Source organism: Oryctolagus cuniculus, chromosome 7, assembly GCF_964237555.1.
Source record: "Oryctolagus cuniculus chromosome 7, mOryCun1.1, whole genome shotgun sequence".
Classification (NCBI taxonomy): Eukaryota; Metazoa; Chordata; class Mammalia; order Lagomorpha; family Leporidae; genus Oryctolagus; species Oryctolagus cuniculus.
In genome coordinates, this window is record NC_091438.1 from 52,781,723 (window position 1) to 52,790,781 (window position 9,059).

A 9,059-nucleotide genomic window follows, 5' to 3' on the forward strand; every position below is an offset into this window, starting at 1 on the left:
TTTTTTTTTCTCAACGGCTCCCCATTCCTCTGAGTTCATGAAGCCAAATCAGATTTGTCCTGCCAATGCAGCTCAAGGCCCATGTTTTGTGAGGCTTTTCCCAACCAACCACTCTCAATAGGACCCTAACGCTACCCTCCCACTCTGGAGCACTCACCCACAGCCTGACACTTGCATGCGTTTATGTCATATTCCCCAGGAGTCCCTGAGTCCTTCTTGGACAGGGACTGTGTCTCAGTGTTGGACCTTCAGTGCCCACCCCTATGGCAAGCACTGATCGTGTGTTTATTGATTAGAGTTATTGATCAGACTTAACTGATTTCTCCTTCATGAGAAGAGTCAGCCTAGAGAAAGGCTCTAGGCTCGCTCCTGACGTCAGCATGAGCAAGGGTCCCATATCGCGTCAGGCCTTCTCTGAGAAACAAAACGAAGTCTTTCACAGCTTCCCTGAGTCACAAAGACCACTGTGGCATTAGGCTGCACTGGGAGCTATGGGAGGCCCCATACCTGGGCTCATTCAACAGGAAACCAAGGCTTTAAGACTGCACACACCAGAAGGGGACATTGCCTTAGTCCATTTTCATTGCTATAAACAGGATATCTAAGAGTGAGTAATTTATAGACAAGGTAAGTTTATTTGGCTCAGGATCCTGGGAAGCCCGACAGCACAGCATCAGCATTGGGAGTGGGGGCCTTTGAGCTGAGTCGTTCTGTGGCGGAAAGCAGAAGGGCATGTGAGCACGAGAGCAAGTGTGCAGGAAGAGACTGAACTCACTTTATACCAAGTTCACTCTTGTGATGACCAGCCCCCCTGCAGTGATGACACCAGCCATCCTTGAGGGCAGGGCCCTCGTAACTTAATAACCCCTTACTATCCTCACCTCCCAAGCTTGCTGCTCCGAGTGTTAGGTTTCCAATACATGAACTTGGGGTGGCACGCTCAAACCACGGCACACAGAGTCTCCTGGCCTCCAGGCCAGGGTCCGATGGGACTGATCAGAAGCTGGTGGCCGTATTTCCAGATAGAGTAAGGGCTTCACTACATGCTATGGTTTGGATAAGGTGTGAGTATGTCCCCCAAGGTTTCGTGTGCTGGGAGCTTGGTCTTCAGAGGTAGTGAAATCTTTGAGAGGCCGGGGTCCAGTGGGAGGACATTAGGTCACTGAGGGCCCTAGCTTTGGAAGGGTCAGTGTGACTGTGGAACTCCAATCATGCTCTGGCTTCCTGTCTTGCAGTGCGATCTTTCCACCTTGCATATACTCCTACCACTGGGATGACACAAGGTTCTCACCAGACCAACCTGATGTCAGTGTCACACCCTTGAGCCTCCAGAATTGTGAGCTAAATACGCCTTTTTTCATTTTAGTAACAGAAAACAGACTAACATACACCCGACCTTCTCGTCTCAACCCCGGGAAGCTGTCATGGAAGGTTTGGGGATGGAAGCAATGGAAGATGATTCCAAAGCTGAGTTGAGGCTGATGGTGGAGGAACCTGAGCTGCCTTCTGCAGGCTGCGGGGGAGCTATGGCAGGCCGCTGAGAACAGGGTGACTTGACGGGAGCAGGGCTTCAGACTGAAGGGAGGAGAAATGAGAAATGCAGGCCACTAGGGATGCATGCGGGACAACGCCCCTGCCACGGTACGTGACTGCATGGAGGCCACAGCTAGCAGTGTATGGACAAGAGGCAGAGTGTGTTGCACCTGAATGGTGAGGTCCTTGCTGGGAAGTCTCCCCAAGGATGGCAAAACTGCAAAGGGATTAACAGCAGCGAGGACGGTTTCCAGCCTGTTGGGTCTGAACCCAGGGAGGGTCAAGGGGTTGAGGAGGTGGTCTTGGCGTCGTGGTGATAAGAACTGTGGGCCCCACCAATGGAAGCGAGCCTGGATCCAGCCCCTAGGCACCCACCAGGGGTAGCATGGGCTGCCACCTAAAAGACCAATATACTCCGTGGGTTGTCTTATGTTTATAACTCTCGTTCTCCCTCGATTCCCTTCTGGTTCTCCTTTAGAATTCACTAAGCCACATTGCCAAAACCTCCAGCCTGTCTTGGTGGCCTGGGGGCACCCATCTGAAGGTGGCCTGCTGAAGAAGAGCAGCTTTCTGGAGCGTGTGGAGCATCAGGGCCCCCGAAGGCTGCAGAGGACAGAGCTGCTCAGGCACAGATCCTCCAGCTGGAAGATTCTCCCTCCACAGAGCCTGAAAGACTGGGGATTTTCTTCTGGGAAGTGAGAGCTCTCCTGGGCATCTGGCTTACTGGTCTGATGTTCAGTCTCCCTTTCTGCCTGTTCAAATCTGTGACATGTGTTCAAGTGTTTTCTACGCCTTCAGGTGTCAGCTTCTGAGCCAGGACACCTGTTTTCCAGCACCTAACGGCGCTGGCTGCCCTTGCTCTTGTCATGCTCTGTGTCTCCTCCTGAGTCCTCAGGGCTGTGGTTTCCAAACTCCAGGGCACGTGAGGATCATCCGGATATGATTCCCTGGCACTAGCCCGGACCTCCTGAATCAGAATCTGCGGTGGGATCTTGGAAATCAGGATTCTTTAAATAGCACCCCACGTGAGGTTAATCAAGTGTTCAAGGACCAGAATGAAGGCCACTGTTCTGAAGAATCACCTCGCTCAGCGCACGCACGCACGCACGCACGCACACACATGCAGGTGTGCACAGTCACTTTTTAGCCACCTGCTCGGTCAAAGGTCTTCACTAACTCCATCTGCTTAATCTCTATACCAACCACCGCATGAGAGCATCCTCTTTTTTACAACTGAGAAAGCAGACAAGTCACTTGGCAAGACAAGTCACGTTGGGAGGTGGTGGTGCAAAATCCAGCTGGCTCCCCGGGGTTTGCTCCCGCCTCACTCTCACTGTTCCTCTGGAAGGGAAGGGAGAGGAGCCCAGGAGAGAGCACGGGAGCCCTCGGGCTCCACCATCATCCCTTCACTCTGCCCCGCTGCAGGCAGTGGGGTAGCCCTTCCCGGCTCTTTTCAAAGCCCCATCTTTGTCAGCCGCCTCTCTTCAGAGCAGAGGGAGCCTCTCCCATTACGACCCCTCCTTCCTCTCATCGCTAGTGAACCTGAACTCACACTGATGTCCCTGGTGCCCTTCCTGTGCTCTTTAGGCTCACTAGGGCTGCATCGGGCTCAGCAGGTTTCACATTTGGGATCGGCATCACTCCTGAGCATTTGTAAGCCTGGCCACCATTTCTCCAGCCCTCTGACAACCCACAGAAGCAGAAGCTGGGCTCCTGGGTCCAGGAGGTCTGAGCCAGGTAGGGCAAGCTCACCCAGACATGGCCACCTGGAGCAGGCAGCTACTGACCCTGGAGAGTTAGACTGAGAGCAAGCTCCCAGGGCCCAAAACAAAGGACTCGCCTTGGCCTTGAGGGAGTGCCTTGAGTCCCTATGGGCCTGTGGGCAAGAAGATTACTTATCACTCATCCACAAGGGGTATGACTTCAAGTCCTGAGCAAAGTGTCCCAAGTTCCTGGAGAGAAGAAGTAAGGAGCAGAGCCAGATGTAATATTTGGATGCTCTACGGAGAGGTGAGGTGGGAAGTCCACACTTGCCAGGCACTGGAAGGAATTGTGACCCTGATGGGGAGAGTAGCTTCTGTATCCGGGTGAGGGCAATGGTGGAAGGAGGGCCAAGGGGACCTTAGGGGCCAGAGGACAGTGACACCCATATGGCTAGAAACTCAAGGCCCAACTTTAGAGCTGTGGTGACAGCGACTTGTGCTAGCAGGTGCAGTTGGCAACCACAAGCAGCCTGAGGAGGTAGCGTGGAGGAGGCACGTCACTCAGGGATCCAGGGACAGCAGCCTGCAGCTCCACCCTGTTAGGCAGCCCATTGCCTAGAACAGGGGCTGGCAGATGGACATTCTCACCTGTCCTTCTGCCTGCTGGCCCTGGGCCTGCAGTTAAGAACCGATTTCAAATGGTTGGGAACAGCCAAAAGAAAAATATTTAATGATACATGAAAATTGCATGAAATTTGGATTTCAGAGTCCACAAGTAAAGTTTTATTGGAACACAGTCATGCCCATTTATTGATGTATCCTCCATGGGAGCTTTGGCAATACAGCAACAGGGTGGGATAGCGACAGAGCCCAGACCCGGTGAACACAAAGCCTAAAATAGGGACAATTTGGACCTTGACAGAAGAAGGTCGCTGACCCTTGGTCCAGAAAAGCCCTCACCAGGTCCCCAGTAAGTTATTCTTTAGTTGTTTTCCAAGGGGCGGGGGTGGGGCAGGGTAGGAAGCTCACGGCTGTGCGGCCCCTCTCTACCTGGACTGCTGACTCCCTGAAGCCCCTGGATGCGCCTGGGGTGGGGAGGCACTTGTCTGGCAGGAAGGCATCTTGTGTCAGGGAGAGGGAGTGTGTCCTGGGTCGTGGGGAGCAGCCCAGTTTGGGGGTGCGTAGTGGCAGGGACCGGCTACGGCTGCGGCACGGGCAGTGGAGGAACTTCTGAAACAGCAGCTTTGGGGAAGGACACGCCCCCGCCATGCCTTTGTTTATCATTGCCATTATCAGAAATGTGCACATGGCAGCAAAACCAACAGTCACACAGCTACAAAAGCGCCTGCCGCACGGGAGCAGGAGGGTTCTGGGCCTTTTCAACACGCGGATTCGGTTTCACTGCATCTGGGCCTGTAGTGCTCTGGGATAGGATCTTCCACTCTCTGCTTCTCCACCCATCCCCCTACACACACACCCGGTAGGGATGATGTTCTGGGGGACAGTGTGACTTGGCCATACCTCGGGAGGGAGACTAACTGGCTGATGGGAACTGTGGTAATACTGCAGCCCACGGGCCAACGGGCAACAGGGCAGTCTGCCAGGACTGAGCACTGGCCCGAGCCCTAGGCTCCCAGCCCAGCAGCTAGGCTTGGTCCACGCCATGTTGGCTCTGGATGTGAAACTGTCAGTCTAGGCAGCTGTGTGGGATGTGACATGATGCTCAACCTCTCTGAGCCTCAGCCACTCATCTGTTGAGTGAGGGGTGGAGAGATCCGACCCCCACCCAGCAGGGCTCTCATGAGCACCAGCCATAGTACGGGTGACTCCCTTGACTGGCCGTTGTAGGTCTCAGAACTCTGTGGCAGGTGTCACTACTTACTTCCTTATGTCCAGTAGGTACACACGTGCGGTGCTTTAGATGCCACTTAGGGGGTTTTCTTAACTCCCCAAGCAGACTGAACAGAGACAGAAGCAGAGGACAGCAAGGTACAGGTCCCATCTATGAGAACCTGACATTGGCCTTGACACTTCTACAGAACACCTCATTATCTCCAATTCTTAGCAACTTAGACAAGGAGGGGAGTAGAGGAGCACACAGAGCTCGGCCCCTTGGCCCCAAAGCCTCTGTTCTTCTCCCTGTCTCCCAGCTCTGCTGCCTCCCTCTGGAGGGTTCTTCACCTTGGAGCCCCTGCCCCCAGCTGGGGACAGAACTGGAACTTGGACAAGAGGCTGCAAACATGCCCCCTGGGGCCTCAGAGCCCAGAACGGTGGGCAGTGAGCCTCTGGTGTGACGTTTTCTCCAAGAGGGGCTGTGCCTATGTCAGCAGACTAGACTCCCAAAGGCAAAAGGCAAAGAAAAAGACTCCTTTCCCTTTCAGCAACACCTAAAACAGGATGGAGAGTCGCAGCTGCGAAGCTGCTTTGCCTGCCAGGACTGCAGCCAGAGGGGCTCTTCCAACCCTCTGTCGGAAGATCAGATCCCACGAGACTGATCCTTCAAGTTGGAGGAAGGGGATGGAAGGTACAGGGACAGCAAGGCACATACAGTTGGCTGACGAGCAGGGGGAAAAACAAACAACAACAACAAGACACGGGGGAACGTTTTCCTTGGGAACCCGAGATAGCAGCGGGCAGCCAGGGAGCCAGAGGCTGCCAGCCGGCCACTCCCAGCCGCCCAGTGCTGCTGCTCCCCGTCCGTCTCCGGCCCACGGGAGCCGATGTAAAGACTTTTCATACAAGCCTTTGCCTGGCTGTAGTGTTTACTTAAGGATAAGATGACTCAACTTCCACTATATTTAGTGCATGAAAATGCACAGGTGTTTGACTCGGGGAACTGCTTCAGGTTTTGCTATTAGTTTCCAGGGCCCCCTCCCTTCTTGGTTCCGTTGTTCCAGAGCGGCAGGTGTGCGCTGGTGTCCTGCCTTCTGCACAAGCCCTTGGTACTCCCCCCACCCCACAACTCACAGGTACTTCACACTGTGTAATACAGGGGGAGGAAAAGATGCTGTTTCTATTTCAATCCCAATGCAAAACCTCCTGCCAACCACAAGAGGCACTTTATTTTAACTTCGCCAACTCAGTTTTTGTGTTGACCTAAGCAGTTGGATCAGTTGGTGTGACCTCCTCACTGCTCTTCAAAGGCTCCTGCTGGAAGGCAGGATCCCAGCTCTCCTGGGCCCCATCCACCTGCCACACCGAGGGGGACACACAGTGTTTGTGGAGGGATGCAGGCTCTGCTGGCTGTGTGATCTTTGGGTTTCCTCATCCATAAACTGAGTTGCTGCAAGCCTACGTGCTGGTGCTTAGCACAGGACCTGGCACTCAATGAAGATTCCCCAGCTCCTTAGCAGCCGGCAGCAGGTCCCCCTCTCCCGCCACACAAACCTGGTTCACGAAGGGAGGGTTGTCTGAGAAAAGCTGCCGGCCTGACCAAGGCATTCCTTCCCGGGTTCAGTAGAAGCGGATCTATTATCAAGCAACTCCACACCTCTCGGGCCCTTGAAGGGGGCCGGCAGGATAATTAACATTTGCACAGCGAATGACTGACCATTTATAGAAGGTCTTCGGGTTGTAATAGCGGGGAGAACAGAACCTTGCAGTACCGTCTGTGCCGAGGCCCTGCCTCTTAGAGGATGTGCCACCTTGTACAACTCAGAAGCGCTCTGGGTCTGTACAGTGCGAATACTGCTACCCGGCTCAGGTTTCGGAGGCCCACAAGCTAACACAGATGTCATGTGTACTCAGTAAACCCTAAAGCCTTAGTCAAATGCGAGGAATTACCTTCCATTTCCTTACAGCTTTAGTTTCTCTCTAGTAAAGCCTCACACATTAGCCGTATTGAAGGGGTGGATTAAAATGTATAGAACAATCTCAGGCCGGTGCCGCAGCTCACTAGGCTAATCCTCCGCCTTGCGGTGCTGGCACACCGGGTTCTAGTCCTGGTCGGGGTGCCGGATTCTGTCCCGGTTGCTCCTCTTCCAGGCCAGCTCTCTGCTATGGCCCGGGAGTGCAGTGGAGGATGGCCCAAGTGCTTGGGCCCTGCACCCCATGGGAGACCAGGAGAAGCACCTGGCTCCTGGCTTTGGATCAGCGCGGTGCGCCGGCCGCAGCGCACTGGCCACGGCAGTCATTGGAGGGTGAACCAACGGCAAAGGAAGACCTTTCTCTCTGTCTCTCTCACTGTCCACTCTGCCTGTCCAAAAAAAAAAAAAATGTATAGAACAATCTCAATGAAGTCATGGTTATGCTGTCTCTCTCTCTCACCTCTACAGCCTGGGTGGCTCTGTCCCAGGTTAGCATCTGAAAGAATGCAGATAACTTTTGCTTCTCCTGCTTTCCCCCTGGGGCTCCTTTTGAGAAACTTCCTCCATTCCCAGGCAGCCTGGAGGTGACCTGCTTTGGTGAAAATGCCCTGGAGTTGAGAGACCTGTCATCCAGTCCTGGCCACTGCACGTAGGCTGAGTGCCCTGAGCTAGGTGAGGACTCGCCAGAAGCTACGCTTCCCAGCCTGCCCCAGCTTCCCTGGATTTTTGCCAGCATGCACAGAAATCTGCTGAAGGGATGCTGGTCAAGAGGCTCATGGTCTGCTGGGACAGCACATTCTTCCAGGCGGCATTTCTCCAGAAGAGGGACCCAGCCCAGTGGGCCCAGGAGGCAAGAGCCCAGCACCGTGTCCCAGCTCTGCTGTCCCCTGGGCCGGAAGTCACTGGATCTCACCAATCTCCCCTCAGCGTCTAGGTAGGGGAAAAGGGTGGACCACCCACCGTGGTACCACCCAGCTGTGTACTGCATCCCGACTAGGCAGCACCCACCTTGCCTCTGGTGCCACTGCCCTCAGGTGTGTACAGAGCTGAAGCAATATGGCAAGGTAGGTTGGAGTGTGGCGCTGTTACACCGGAACCTTGCCCTTGGCTTCCCCCAGCAGTTGCCAAATCCTCTCAGCATCTTCCAGCAGAGATTAAGCCCAAATTGTCACCAAGGTGGTTACTCTTCCACTCGAGTGATTGACCATTTGGATAGATACCCACTTGTTTAGGAGTGTACTTCGGGGCCCTGGGGATCCCTGCTAGCAACGGGAGCATGGCCCCAGCGAGGGGAGTTAGAGAAGTTCTCAAGCAGTAGAAGGGTGGAGAGTTAGGGAGACCACGCAGAGGGTGAAGACTGCAGCCCAAGTATGGACCTTGTTTGGGAGCCAAGAACTTCCAATCAACAGCATTACAGCGACCAGGACATGACTGCTCACTCTAGGGAACAGTGTGCCTCACTTCCCACACAAGTCGTTCTGCTTGTAAACACTGCTGTGGACAATGCCTGGGACCACACTGTTTGCTGGCACCAGGCGAGAACTTACGACACATCCAGGTAAATACCCAGGATTCAGCTCCTAGTTGCTGGAGTCCCCAGTTCTCCAGGGACAAAAACACATTCGAAGTGCCCAGTGTAAGCCAGCTGTGTGGGAGGCAGGCAGAGGAGAAGGGAACACGCAGGTGTTCACAGGGCGGGTGAAGAACTGACGCAATCCAGTAAGGCACCAAGAGAAACAGCAGGAACTGGGCTTGGTAAGCCAGAGAAGGGGTGACATCTCATTGAATTTTTAAGAAATCTGCTGCGTGGTAGGGTGCATGGAAGGAACTGTGTGTTCTCAAATGGGAAGTAGGCCAGCTTAGAAAGGTACATAAAAGGACAGGAGGGTAGCCCGGGGCTAGCTCCCAGCATCCCACAAAGTCTGACATCTGTCTTAGCACAACAGGGTCTTAAGCAGGTCTGAATGTATGGGGGAGAGAGGCATGGGCTCACCTATTTTAGAAAGAACCTATGGAT